This window comes from Nerophis lumbriciformis, linkage group LG10 (assembly GCF_033978685.3).
Source record: "Nerophis lumbriciformis linkage group LG10, RoL_Nlum_v2.1, whole genome shotgun sequence".
NCBI lineage: Eukaryota > Metazoa > Chordata > Actinopteri > Syngnathiformes > Syngnathidae > Nerophis > Nerophis lumbriciformis.
The window spans coordinates 13780692-13796241 of NC_084557.2; positions in this window are offsets into that span (position 1 = coordinate 13780692).

Here is a 15550-nt window from a genome sequence, read left to right on the forward strand (position 1 = left end):
AAGTGTTAGCGTCTATGTTTCCTGCGTTTAACGCTTTCCTTTTGTTTTAATTCCTGTCTTTTGTGATGTGTAGGATTAATTAATCAATAAATATGTTCCTACCTTCAAGTCCTGTCCGGAATAGTCTGTTTGCATTCTGGGAGATCAAACCTTGCATCAAGCTGCGACCCCCCCCCCCGTCATGACATTAAGTCTTTGTTACTTTAATAAGCAACTAATTAATGTTGACTATGTTCCCCATACTAAAATGTTACCATATATATATATATATATATATATATATATATATATATATATATATATATATATCCTTTGTGTTCCTGATTTTTCCCTCTTGTTTTTTTGCCTTTTGGTTCGGGACCCTATGAGACTGTGTGACAAGGGGTGGCCCTTTCGTGACTTCTGCGGTGCTTTTTTGTGGACTCCTTGATCTGCCTCCCGGGAGCCTTTTGGCCATGGAGACCAGTTGCTGGGTCTCTGCCACACCAGAGTCCGTTTGGAGAGACTGGAGGAGATGCGGATGAAGAGACAGGGCTGCGGAGCTGGCGCTGAGCGCCGGAACGGACGGGCTTCACTGTGTCTTGGCTGAATGAGCAGGTATCGGACACCTCGGTCTCCTTAGATGCATCCTCGCTCATCCATGCGGACTGGACACTGGCTGAGAGTTTGTGGGCGGCCCAGAGTGGTTGCTTTGTTGGGTCTGCTCCTGTCTCTGGCCATGCTCCCCCCACCCCAGCAGACGATGGCGTGGAACACCGCAGAGGCCACCACAGTGTATGTTTTTTCTATTTTGTATTTATTTATTTTTTCTTGAAGCTGTATGCCACAGGTTGCTGCGACCAGTAATAAAACGTAAGGCACAGTGATATACAGTATCCAGTTTTTTTTTTCTCAAATAAGTATTCGGTGCATTCATAAAAAGCAAGTCTTCATAATCTAGCAGAGGCATCAAAAGTGGTCATGGTGCCTGGTATGTTAACGTAACATATTATGGTAAGAGTCATTCAAATAACTATAACATATAGAACATGCTATACGTTTACCAAACTGTCACTCCTAATCGCTAAATCCCATGAAATCTTATACGTCTAGTCTCTTACGTGAATGAGCTAAATAATATTATTTGATATTTTACGGTAATGTGTTAATAATGTCACACATAAGTCGCTCCCGAGTATAAGTCGCACCCCCGGCCAAACTATGAAAAAAACTGCGACTTATAGTCCGAAAAATACGGTAGTTTTTATAACGCAATACGTACTTACTTTGACTCAAGTAATTATTTTGATGACTACTTTTTTTTTTTTTACTTGAGTCATATTCTAAAGTAACGGTACTCTTACTGGAGTACAATTTGTGGTTACTCTACCCACGTCTGCCATAGTCAGACGTGCTGTGCTTCAACATATGGGTAATATTATGGTGTATAAGGACCCCCCAAAAAGCAGGAGACACATATCTGGCGTTTTGTTTCAACCTATTGTGCAAAACCAACTTTTCTTATCTGCTGTCGTTTTGGGGGTGTCTGCATAATTCCTAAAAATGTGTCAATGTAGTCCGTGCTATAGTCAATAAGCACCTTCTTTTTCTCTATCCTCCTGTTGTGGGGCATTCATCTTCTGCTGTTGCCATTTCTAATACAAAGTAGTGTACAGTTCTAACGTAATCTGTCAGTAGACTCGCTATGGACACGCAAAAAACTACAACAAAAGATGACGGGGAGAAGAAAGAAAGAAAACATAATCTATGCAACATATTGATCAAAGAACCACCATTACATGTTATGTAGACCACAAGGAAGTGTTTTAAACGTAGAAAAAATAAATCATAATATGACCCCTTTAATGCGCCTTTTGAATGAAAATAGACCGGTTTATCGACAGTGCGCTTTATATTCCGGTGCGCCGTATGGTTTGAAAAATACGGTAATCAATTGTACACACAGTCTTAGTAGATCACACTCAACAGGCCCACTAGTAGTACATGTCATTGTATAGTTTGCACTTGCTGTATTTAGATCTGAGAAGATTAGGCCCAAAGGGTGGCTCTACACCTAATATCCACTGTAATGATACCAAGTACAGGAGTGTATCTAGTCGATACGACTATGATTACATCAATATTTTTTAGCATTACAAAATTTTTCTTTTTTTTTTTAAATTTATATTTTGTTTATAAACTCAGGATATATGTCCCTGGACACATGAGGACCTTGAATATGACCAATGTATGATCCTGTAACTACTAGGTATCGGATTGATACCTACATTTGTGGTATCATCCAAAACTAATGTAAAGTATCAAACAACAGAAGAATAAGTGATTATTACATTTTAACAGAAGTGTAGATACAACATGTTGAAACGAAAAATAACCAGATATTAACAGTAAATGAACAATTTTTACAGCTTGTCCTTTACAATGTTGACAAAATAATAGAATGGAAAATGACACAATATGTTACTGCATATGTCAGCAGACTAATTAGGAGCCTTTGTTTGCTTACTTACTAATAAAAGACAAGTTGTATTGTATGTTCACTATTTAACTGAGGACACACTTGCAATAAGAAACATGTTTAATGCACCCTAAGATTTTTTGTTAAAATAAAGCCAATAATGCAATTTTTTGTAGTCCCTTTTATTTAGAAAAGTGTCGAAAAGTACTGAAATACATTTTGGTACCGGTACCAAAATACGGTAACACTTTAGTATGGGGAACATATTCTCAGTAACAAATACTTAATTTAGAGTTATTTGGTCTGTGTTGGACAAATCGCAGGGCCAACACAGACAGACAGACAACATTCACACTCACATTCACACACTCGGGCCAATTTAGTGTCGCCAAACCAATTACAAACAAAAAAAATAAAAAATAAAATAAAATGAACTAAAAGCAGTCTTTTTCTCACAATGTGTCAACTTTTTCCTTATAAAATTGGGAATAGTTTCTCATATTCTTTCTGTTTCTGTAATATTGCAATATTTTCTCGTAAAATTATTACTTTTTAATGTAAACTTATTACTTGTCAATGCAAAATGCTGACATTTGTCATATACAATTCTGACTTTTATCACAATATTGCCAATTTGTTTGTTGTTCTTGTAAAATAGTGACATTTTTTAAGTAAAATTTTGACTTTTGTCATAATTTTGCCAAGTAAAATTCTGATTATTATAATATTGCCAAAATTTGAACCAATATGACCAATGTATGATCCTGTAACTACTTGGTATCGGATTGATATCCAAATGTGTGGTATCATCCAAAACTAATGTAAAGTATCAAACAACAGAAGAATAAGTGATTATTACATTTTAACAGAAGTGTAGATAAAGAATGTTGACAAAATAGAATGGAAAATGACACAATATGTTACTGCATATGTCAGCAGACTACATAATTAGGAGCCTTTGTTTGTTTACTTACTAATAAAAGACAAGTTGTCTTGTGTGTTCACTATTTAATTGAGGACACACTTGCAATAAGAAACATGTTTAATGCACCCTAAGATTTTTTGTTAAAATAAAGCCAATAATGCAATTTTTTGTAGTCCCCTTTATTTAGAAAAGTATCGAAAAGGACCGAAAAACATTTTGCATCCGGTACCAAAATACGGTAACACTTTAGTATGGGGAACATATTCTCAGTAACAAACACTTAATTTAGAGTTATTTGGTCTGTGTTGGACAAATCGCAGGGCCAACACAGACAGACAGACAACATTCACACTCACATTCACACACTCGGGCCAATTTAGTGTTGCCAAACCAATTAAAAAAAATAAATAAAAAAAATAAAAAAAATGAACGAAAAGCAGTCATTTTCTCACAATGTGTCAACTTTTTCCTTATAAAATTGGGAACAGTTTCTCATATTATTTCTGTTTCTGTAATATTGCAATATTTTCTCGTAAAATTATTACTTTTTAATGTAAAATTATTACTTGTTAATGCAAAATGCTGACATTTGTCATATACATTTCTGACTTTTATCACAATATTGCCAATTTGTTTGTTGTTCTTGTAAAATAGTGACATTTTTTAAGTAAAATTTTGACTTTAGTCATAATTTTGCCAAGTAAAATTCTGATTATTATAATTTTGCCAAAATTTGAACCAATATGACCAATGTATGATCCTGTAACTACTTGGTATCGGATTGAAATCCAAATTTGTGGTATCATCCAAAACTAATGTAAAGTATCAAACAACAGAAGAATACGTGATTATTACATTTTAACAGAAGTGTATATAAAGAATGTTGACAAAATAGAATGGAAAATGACACAATATGTTACTGCATATGTCAGCAGACTAAGGAGCCTTTGTTTGCTTACTTACTAATAAAAGACAAGTTGTCTTGTGTGTTCACTATTTAATTGAGGACACACTTGCAATAAGAAACATGTTTAATGCACCCTAAGATTTTTTGTTAAAATAAAGCCAATAATGCAATTTGTTGTAGTCCCCTTTATTTAGAAAAGTATCGAAAAGTACCGAAAAACATTTTGGATCCGGTACCAAAATACGGTAACACTTTAGTATGGGGAACATATTCTCAATAACAAAGACTTAATTTAGAGTTATTTGGTTAGGGTTAGGGTTGGGGTTTATAGTTGGTTGTATAATAAGGCCATGCAGAATAAGGCATTAATAAGTACATAATAATGACGCCGGATAGTCGAACCTCGGATTCAGGAGGAACAGTGTGGTTTTCGTCCTGGTCGTGGAACTGTGGATCAGCTCTATACTCTCGGCAGGGTCCTTGAGGGTGCATGGGAGTTTGCCCAACCAGTCTACATGTGCTTTGTGGACTTGGAGAAGGCATTCGACCGTGTCCCTCGGGAAGTCCTGTGGAGAGTGCTCAGAGAGTACGGGGTATCGGACTGTCTGATTTTGGCGGTCCGCTCCCTGTATGATCAGTGCCAGAGCTTGGTCCGCATTGCCGGCAGTAAGTCGGACACGTTTCCAGTGAGGGTTAGACTCCGCCAAGGCTGCCCTTTGTTACCGATTCTGTTCATAACTTTTATGGACAGAATTTCTAGACGCAGTCAAGGCGTTGAGGGGATCCGGTTTGGCGGCTGCAGGATTAGGTCTCTGCTTTTTGCAGATGATGTGGCTTCATCTGGCCAGGATCTTCAGCTCTCACTGGATCGGTTCGCAGCCGAGTGTGAAGCGAGTGGGATGAAAATCAGCACCTCCAAGTCCGAGTCCATGGTTCTCGCCCGGAAAAGGATGGAGTGCCATCTCCGGGTTGGGGAGGAGATCTTACCCCAAGTGGAGGAGTTCAAGTACCTCGGAGTCTTGTTCACGAGTGAGGGAAGAGTGGATCGTGAGATCGACAGGCGGATCGGTGCGGCGTCTTCAGTAATGCGGACGCTGTATCGATCCGTTGTGGTGAAGAAGGAGCTGAGCCGGAAGGCAAAGCTCTCAATTTACCGGTCGACCTACGTTCCCATCCTCACCTATGGTCATGAGCGTTGGGTTATGACCGAAAGCAGGGGCGTCACTAGCTTTTAAGGACAGGGGGGGCTTTGCCCCCAGGAGATGCACAGGATGCGAGCGAATGTTACGCACGAGCACAAAACTTCACAAACGGCTAACAAAGACTTAGAAATTATTCATTGTTATTATTATTATTTTAAAAAAATGCACGGGACAAAATGAAATGCTCCCCGGGACGATGGCTTTTAACCATATATTTTCTTTTTCTTTTTATGTATTTATTCATTTTACATTTTATATTAAATGTCTTGGTTTTTCCTCCCTCTGAAAATCCTATTAAATGTTTAACAAGCCATCCTATAATAATAAAACAGCTATTAATGTAACAATACAATAAAACAAATATATTTAATGATGTTTTTTCATTACATTAACAATAGGCTTATGTATATTACTTTATATAGATTCTACAAGAAACACAAAACTTAAAAAATAAATGATTTACAATTGCACACACAAGGTTTTGTGCAGCTTCACTCATTGTAAAGGAAGATAATGTGCTTCGTACACCTGCAGGACCGCAAGCAAGGTCGCAGAGAAAATGCGGGCTGGAATTTGAGTGATGTGGGCATTTTCTATATGAACAAGTGGAACGGATTGGATACCAATGCACGAAAGGGGCTCTCTACCTTACGCTACGAAGTGAGGGGAAACTGAGTGAATAATAACAGGTTATATGATTATTTATTTAAACTCATATTTGGGCCACTTTATAATGAATATGTCGGCATTTATTTGTAAAAAAAAACCCCAAAAAACCCCAAATTATTTAGTGGGGCTTAAGAATATTTTAGGCCTAACAATGCCAATGACCGAAAGGACAAGATCACAGGTACAAGCGGCCAAAATGAGTTTCCTCCGCCGGGTGGCAGGGCTCTCCCTTAGAGATAGGGTGAGAAGCTCTGTCATCCGGGGGGAGCTCAAAGTAAAGCCGCTGCTCCTCCACATCGAGAGGAGCCAGATGAGGTGGTTCGGGCATCTGGTCAGGATGCCACCCGAACGCCTCCCGAGGAAGGTGTTTCGGGCACGTCCGACCAATAGGAGGCCGCGGGGAAGACCCAGGACACGTTGGGAAGACTATGTCTCCCGGCTGGCCTGGGAACGCCTCGGGGTCCCACAGGAAGAGCTGGACGAAGTGGCTGGGGAGAGGGAAGTCTGGGCTTCCCTGCTTAGGCTGCTGCCCCCGCGACCCGACCTCGGATAAGCGGAAGAAGATGGACAGATGGATAATAATGACTAATTAAGAGCCAATATGTTACTAATTTGCATGTTATTAAGCAACTAATTAATGGTGAATATGTTCCCCATACTAAAGTGTTACCCAAAATACTGGTATCGGGGACAACACTACATCTGGAACCCCATCAGAAAATGAAATAATATTTATCCAAACAGCTATTTAAATATTCATGAGATTGTCTATTTGTTTGTTTGCGTTACAAATTGAGTTTTAAATTGACCCCTTGTATACTGTAACTCAGTGACGTGCGGTCACTAGAGGCAGGTAAGGCGGGGCCTCACCTGCCATCATGGAAAGAAAAAAAAATGTAAAAAGAAAAACAATTAATTAAATTGTTATATGTATCCAGTGATTATACTATAAAATTATTGTCCATTTAACTTCACCAGTTTTAGATTATTTTTATTCAAAATCGCTGAATTTTCACATTTGCCGTTCAAATACTGAGAAGAGACGATGCGGTGATCAGCAGCCAGTTGAGGCACGTCACTCAGTTGTGCCTCAACATGGATTGCGGACTCGGCTAACTGCTGGCCTGCTGTGCAGTGAGACCGTATTGCTATATGAATTATATTATACATTTCCATAGTTTAGTTAGCTGAGGTATATAATGTACAGTGTATTTTATCAACAACTGTATGTGTGTAAAGTATTTCTTGTGCTGAGCAATCATAAAACTGCTGCGAAGACGCACTGGCTGAGGCTCGCGTAACCCCGCCTCCTGGTGCCGGTTAAGGCACCTTCGCCGCAGACTGCACCCCCCGACGGGAGCGCCACACCAACCAAAGCCCACACCCAAACCCTCCACGTGCAAGACCGAATCCACCCAAAAAAAGTCACTTAACAAGAAGCCAAAAAGTGCAAAAACAACAATGCTCGCGCCGGAGGAGCCGTGAACGACTGCAGGGACACAACATTAGGTACACCTGCAGACTGCAGCACGGATTTCATATTTCATTCATTCACAACTCCTCCAACACCAACACCACTGTTCCCGCACTTATAAGTAAAGGTAAGACCATTATAACGTTTTTTTTTCATTAAATGTGCTTTTTTGTGTGCTACAGTTTGTATGTGTAAAGTTAAAGTTAAGTTAAAGTAGCAATGATTGTCACACACACACTAGGTGTGGTGAAATTTGTCCTCTGCATTTGACCCATCCCTTGATCACCCCCTGGGATGTGAGGGGAGCAGTGGGCAGCAGCGGCGCCGCGCCCGGGAATAATTGTTGGTGATTTAACCCCCAATTCCAACCCTTGATGCTGAGTGCCAAGCAGGGAAGAATGCTGCTATGAGCTTTTAAACATAACCCGTTAACTGCTGCCAATCAAATGGTGAATAAGATACTCTTTAGGGTTCATATGTTTGTAAATCTGACTGTGATGAAGTCAGTGCCTCACCAGTCATGAACCTCACCGCACGTCACTGCTGGAACTACGTGATGTACCATATTGTAACTGTACGCATGTTGGAAGTAAACTAAGGGTGGGTGGGTAGGGTGGGTGTGGAGCATGCCCGGATGATTTCTCAGCACAAGTTTGAAGAAAAGCTGCTACTGTTGGCCTAGAAAGGAGAAGCCCAGTGAGGGCGATCCCCCCACCCCTTTTGTCCCGTGTCTTTCGCCTAATCAATTTTCTTTGGCAAGTTGTAAATAAAGTCATATAGTGGTACTAATGTTTTAATATAACACCATGTGTCAGTGGCACAGTTATGGCCGCAGACTCCCGCACCCCCGTTCCCCTTCTGCATCTTGATTCATTAGCAGGCGGCGTTTGTTCTGTGGCCCTGGCAAGAAAGAAGGGCGCGAAGATGAGCAGAGTAACAAGGGAGAATGAGGGAGGGGGTACCGAGGGTTGGGGGGTGTCGGGGTCGGAGGATAATAGAGGAGCATCAGGGAAGCTTGAGAATGAGACGAAAGAAAGAGAGACGGGTGGAAAGAAAACAAAGGCGGAGGAGGATGAGAGAAGGTCGGACAAGAAGCGAGAGAAAGAATACGGAGAAGAAGGGGTGAAACGGCAGACCATCTGAAGGGGAATGCTGGGCTCAGCAAGTTAGTGATTACTGATTAGCCAGCCTGGTCCTGCAGGGAGGCCGTTCTGTCCTTGGCTTGGGAAAACAACATAAAAGGGAGCCGGCTGTTTTGTGACGGGACTTGAAAGCGTGGCGGCTATCGGTAGACATTAGCCTTATCAATGGCCGGTCACTAGAGCCCTGGCTATATGAAGCAACAAGGGCAGTGTTTTTTTCCAGAAGGCGATAACAGACACATGCCTCGCCCCGCATTTGCATGCACTGTGGCAACGGACACGCAACATGGCAGACGTGAAGGAAGGGCAAGGTTTGACAGGAGCAGTTTTGCAAAAAATTGCAGTCGATCGCCCAGATGAATGTGGTACCCCTGGACTGATAGATCTTCCTAAACCATCGCTTGCGGTCCACTATTGGCTTTTTGCATGTAAATGGATAAGAGTGGGAGGTTAACAAGTGCAATGTCACCTTTCAATCATTGAAAAGAACATGATGACACAAGGCGGGTGTTGCTGAGTTTTCCACCGGAGAAGAGTCCATAGGTTCAACTTTTCTGAACATGAATGAGTGGAAGCTTTGAATGGATACCATCAGCAGCGCAGCACCAAATTCTGGGACCCCATACTAGTGTTGTCCCGATAAAAAAATATTTTGGTACCCGGTCTAAAATTACTTAGATACTTTTCAGTACTTTGATACTTTTCTAAATAAAGGGCACCACAAAAAATTACAATATTGGCTTTATTTTAACAAAAAATCTTAGGGTACATTAAACATATGTTTCTTATTGCAAGTTTGTCCTTAAATAAAATGTGTCTTTTAGTAGTAAGTAAGCAAACAAAGGCTTCTAATTAGTCTGCTGACGTATGCACTAACATATTGTATCATTTATCATTCTATTATTTTGTCAACATTAATAAGGACAAGTGGTAGAAAATGAATTATTCATCGACTTGTTCATTAACTGTTAATATCTGCTTACTTTCTCTTTTAACATGTTCTATCTACACCATACTTGCCAACCCTCCCGGATTTTCCGGGAGACTCCTGAAATTCAGCGCCTCTCTCTAAAACCTCCCGGGACAAATGATCTCCCAAAAATCTCCCGAAATTCAGGCTTTCCCACAATATAAACAGTGTGCCTGCCCAATGACGTTATAACTGTAGAATGATCGAGGGCGAGTTCTTGGTTCCTTATGTGGGTTTATTGTTAGGCAGTTTCATTAACGTCCTCCCAGCGCGGTAACAACACACAACAACAGCAGTCATGTTTTGGTCTACCGTAAAGCAGTTCGTCTGCCGTAAACAGCAATGTTGTGACACTCTTAAACAGGACAATACTGCCATCTAGTGCATTTGATGAAAGCACTTTTGTGCGTGCCACACAGCAATGCATCATCAGAGAGGGTGTTTAGCATGGTTAGAAAAATAGTGACAGAGAATAGAACAAGGATGGACAAATCAACCCTTAACTCAACAAGTATATGTGTAAATAAATGAACACTGAAATTCAAGTATTTCTTTTATATATATATATATATATATATATATATATATATATATATATATATACAATAAAATAAATATATATTTGTAGCTAGAATTCACTGAAAGTCAAGTATTTCTTATATATATATATATATATATATATATATATATGAAAAACTTGACTTGGTGAATTCTAGCTGTAAATATACTCCTCCCCTCTTAGCCATGCCCCCAACCACGCCCCTCCACCCCCCGCCCCCCACACACCTCCCGAAATCGGAAGTCTCAAGGTTGACAAGTATGATCTACACTTCTGTTCAAATGTAATAATCACGTATTCTTCTGTTTGATACTTTACATTAGTTTAGAATGATACCACAATTTGGGTATCAATCCGATACCAAGTAGTTACAGGATCATACATTGATCATATTCAAAGTCCTCATGTGTCCAGGGACATATTCCCTGAGTTTATAAACATAACATAATTTAAAAAAAAACGAAAGAAGATGTTGTAATAAAATTGACGTAATCATAGTAGTATCGACTAGATACGCTCTTGTACTTGGTATCATTACAGTGGATGTTAGGTATAGATCCACCAATGGCGTTTGTTTACATTTTGAGGCCAGTGAGCTACGGTGTGTAGTGAAGCATGTTGGCCAAAGTTTATTAAAAAAAAAATATATATATATGTATACAGAAACATGCTGTAATAACTTGAAGTAAATATCCATCCATCCATCCATTTTCTACCGCTTGTCCCTTTTGGGTTCACGGGGGGTCGCTGGAGCCTATTTCAGCTACAATCGGGCGGAAGTCGCCACCTCATCACAGGGCCAACACAGATAAACAGACAACATTCACACTCACATTCACACACTAGGGCCAATTTAGTGTTGCCAAATCAATTACAAACAAAACAAAAAATACAAAAATAAAATGAACTAAAAGCAGTCTTTTTCTCACAATGTGTCGACTTTTTTCTTATAAAATTGGGAACAATTTCTCATATTCTTTCTACTTTTGTCAATATTTTCTCATAAAATTGTTACTTTTTAATGTAAAATTATTACTTGTCAATGCAAAATGCTGACATTTGTCGTATACAATTCTGACTTTTATCACAATGTTGCCAATTCGTTTGTTGTTCTTGTAAAATAGTGACATTTTTTAAGTAAAATTTTGACTTTTGTCATAATTTTGCCAAGTAAAATTCTGATTATTATAATATTGCCAAAATTTAAACCAATATGACCAATGTATGATCCTGTAACTACTTGGTATCGGATTGATATCCAAATTTGTGGTATCATCCAAAACTAATGTAAAGTATCAAACAACAGAAGAATAAGTTATTATTACATTTTAACAGAAGTGTAGATAGAACATGTTAAAAGAGAAAATAACCAGATATTAACAGTAAATGAACAAGTAGATTAATTATTCATTTTCTACCGCTTGTCCTTAATAATGTTGACAAAATAACAGAATGGAAAATGACACAATATGTTACTGCATATGTTAGCGGACTAATTACGAGCCTTTGTTTGTTTACTTACTACTAAAAGACAAGTTGTCTAGTATGTTCACTATTTTATTTAAGGACAAACTTGCAATAAGAAACATATGTTTAATATACCCTGAGATTTTTTTGTTAAAATAAAGCCAATAATGCAATTTTTTGTGGTTCCCTTTATTTAGAAAAGTATCAAAAAGTAATTTAAGTACCGGTACCAAAATATTGGTATCCGGACAACACTATACTACAGTAATATTGGCCACAAAATGAAACCAAACCAGTCAGGCACACTGTTCAATATCGTGGCCACTAAATGGCTCACCCTGCTTTCATAATGTTGGAAAACATATTTAGAAGGTCATAAACAGGTTTTTATTCTCTCGGTATGGAAATATTTTATTTATCACTAATGATTCTTTTTCGCAGAAATTCATTCATCAGCAATAAACACGGGTTGACTATCCTTACATAAAGTTTGTTTTTTAGGTGAGGGAATATTCAAAAAGTGATCTCATTTTCAATGCATATGAAATGGGATATGGCACCACCTTATGGAATGTTTAGAATGAAAACAAACCAAATGCAATTATTTTTCAGATGATTTACCATCAATAAAGTTTATATTGGTAGGATGTAGTGTTGTCCCGATACCAATATTTTGGTACCGGTACCAAAATGTATTTCGACGCTTTTCAGTACTTTGATACTTTTCTAAATAAAGGGGACCACACACAATTGCATTATTGGCTTTATATTAACAACAAATCTTTGGGTTTGATTGATTGATAAGTTTATTGACATCTTAAAGAATTGAATCCATGGAATGCTTTAAAAAGGCAAATGGATGGCACAAAAAGCCAAAAGGCTTGTTTCCATTGTGGTCCATAGGGTACATTAAACATATGTTTCTTATTACAATTTAGTCCTTGAATAAAATAGTGAACATACTAGACAACTTGTCTTTTAGTAGTAAGTAAACAAACAAAGGCTACGAATTTAGTCTGCTGACGTATGCAGTAACATATTGTGTCATTTTCCATTCTATTATTTTGTCAAAAGTATTAAGGACAAGTGGTAGAAAATTAATTATTAATCTACTTGTTCATTTACTGTTAATATCGGCTTACTTTCTTAACATGTTCTATCTACACTTCTGTTAAAATGTAATAATCACTTATTCTTCTGTTGTTTGGATGCTTTACATTAGTTTTGGATGATACCGCAAATTTGGGTATCAATCCGATACCAAGTAGTTACAGGATCATATTCAAGGTCCTCATGTGTTCAGGGACATATTTCCTAAGTTTATAAACATAATATACATTTTTTTGTTAATTAAAAAAGTTTTGTGATGCTAAAAAATATCGATGTAATCATAGTACCCTGAAGGTAGAAAAGCGCTATACAAGTATAACCCATTCATTCATTCATTCATAATATCGACTAGATACGCTCCTGTACTTGGTATCTTTACAGTGGATGTCAGGTGTAGATCCACCTATGGCGTTTGTTTACATTGTGATGTCGGTGAGCTATTGTATCCTCCTACGGTGTGTAGTGAAGCATGTTTAGCTATTCCTCATCCTGCAGGGATGATACTTGTAAGAAACGTACTTTATTTGTCGCCATGGAGACAAAGATTAGTGATTTAGAAGTAGCTAAAACACTGCCGACTGCGGATGGACTTTAGCAGCTAGCTAGCTAGCCATGTCTTAAAGCACCTCTTCCTGAGGGCGTTTCAGTGTTATAACTTCACCTTTATCGTTAGTATTCAAGCCAAAATGCATCCGTTCTCCCTTTTCTGTCGACACACCGTGTCTGCTTGTAAGTGCTCCGGGATTGTGCTACTCTGCTCGTAAAAAAACAGCAATGTCATGACGTGACGACGACGAAAGCAGGACGGCGGAGGGATGGGAGACCGGTTCTTTTTAGAGGCGGTATCGTACCGAATATGATTAATTAGTATCGCGGTACTATACTATACTACTACCGGTATACTGTACAACCCTAGTAGAATGTGTGAATTTGAATTATTCGGATAGAAATCTTATTTTATAACCGCTACCAGTGATTGTTTCCGTGATACTTGGTTGGAACATATAATGAACCACTACCTTGAAAGAAACGGTTCCTCAAGATTCCGGCTTCCTTCAAAGAGCCGTGAATCCAATTTCAAATGCATATACCGGTATACTGCCTACTTCTGCTGCTCAAACACACCCAGCCTTTGCACCATGTTTGAGCCGATTGATTTTTGCGGGGTAAGGTCATCCTGAACAGCTGCTGATAGACTTGCAATTCAAGTTCAAAGAATTTTCAGGTCGGTCGGCGCCATTGCTGTTTGCACCCAATGACAACATTCGTCATGCAGACTTGTGGGTAGCCGGGGCGGCCAGTCCATTTGTAAGTCACTGGTCTCGTCTAAAATCATAGACATATAATCAATAGAGGTAATCCCCAGACTGCTTGCTTAATCACTTCATGGCAAGTTTAAAAGTCTGGACTCCATATTGGTCCGTGTTAAATGCGAAGGATTTAATCTTGCCATCTGTGCGGTAACCCCTGGAGGTGTTGCGTATTAATAAGCTTATGATTGGTCTTCACCAGAAAGACTCACATCTTCTGAAATGATGGTAAATTAATTTGATAAAATGGTGTGTTACGCGAGTCTCATCCGGCTTAAACCTGCTTTGGCGTTTTTATTTGCCATGCTCAAACATCTGGAACCGGCTTCAAAGTAATACAAAGTAATCGCATTTACGTATGCTGCCCTCTAATAATCTGCCTTGTTGACACCCTGGTCTTTGTCCCAGTTCTAACGCATCTTGTTTTGCTGCCTCTCAGCTGACTGCCCGGCATGCCTTTCAGAGGACAACGTCCCCGAGTTGGAGCACAGAACAAAGCGCATGGAACACCGGGGGCAACACGCAATCTTATGCAAACAAATGCATGCGTAATGAGTTCAGAGAAATAACAAACTCTGAACGTGAACGGACGCTAAACTGAGGCAGAACTTCATGCATATACTGTAGGGCGGACACTTGAAAAGTCGACCAGTGCCACGCCATTCTGGCCATTACCCGACGCAGCCTTCTTCTCAAGGGGAGGGCACTCAGAAGCCTTTGAACGCTGGAGCAGTTTGCGTAAGAAAGCTCAGGTCACCAGCAAATTGGACTGATGCCCAAACCTGAAGGGTACTGTGCCCCTTGGAGTATGATATCTGACAACTTTCGAGGAATTTGATTCACATGGTTTGCATTTTCTAATGAGTGACTTCAGGCAACAGGCGCAGGTTTCTGTATTGCAGACGTTTCTAAAGTTTGTGGGGATTTGTATGTATATTTTTTTGCCATTGTGTGAACATGAAATTATACATGATCTGCATTAGGGTTGTCCCAATCTGATATTTTTATCGGACCGATATCAGCAAAAAATATGTATTGGGTTATGTCAGTTTACATCTATACTCTCAGATATTAGCGCTCTGATACAAGCAGTCCTGCGATGCGTTAATTGTGCAAAGCCAGTTAACAGGTATATATACTGTATATATATGCATATATACATATACATATGTGAATATATACATATACATATATACACATATACAGATACATATATACGCATATTCATATATAAATATATATATATATATATACAAACACATATATATGCATATACATATATATATTTATATACGCATATTCATTTTTATATACATAAACATATATATATATATATATATATATGCATATTCATATA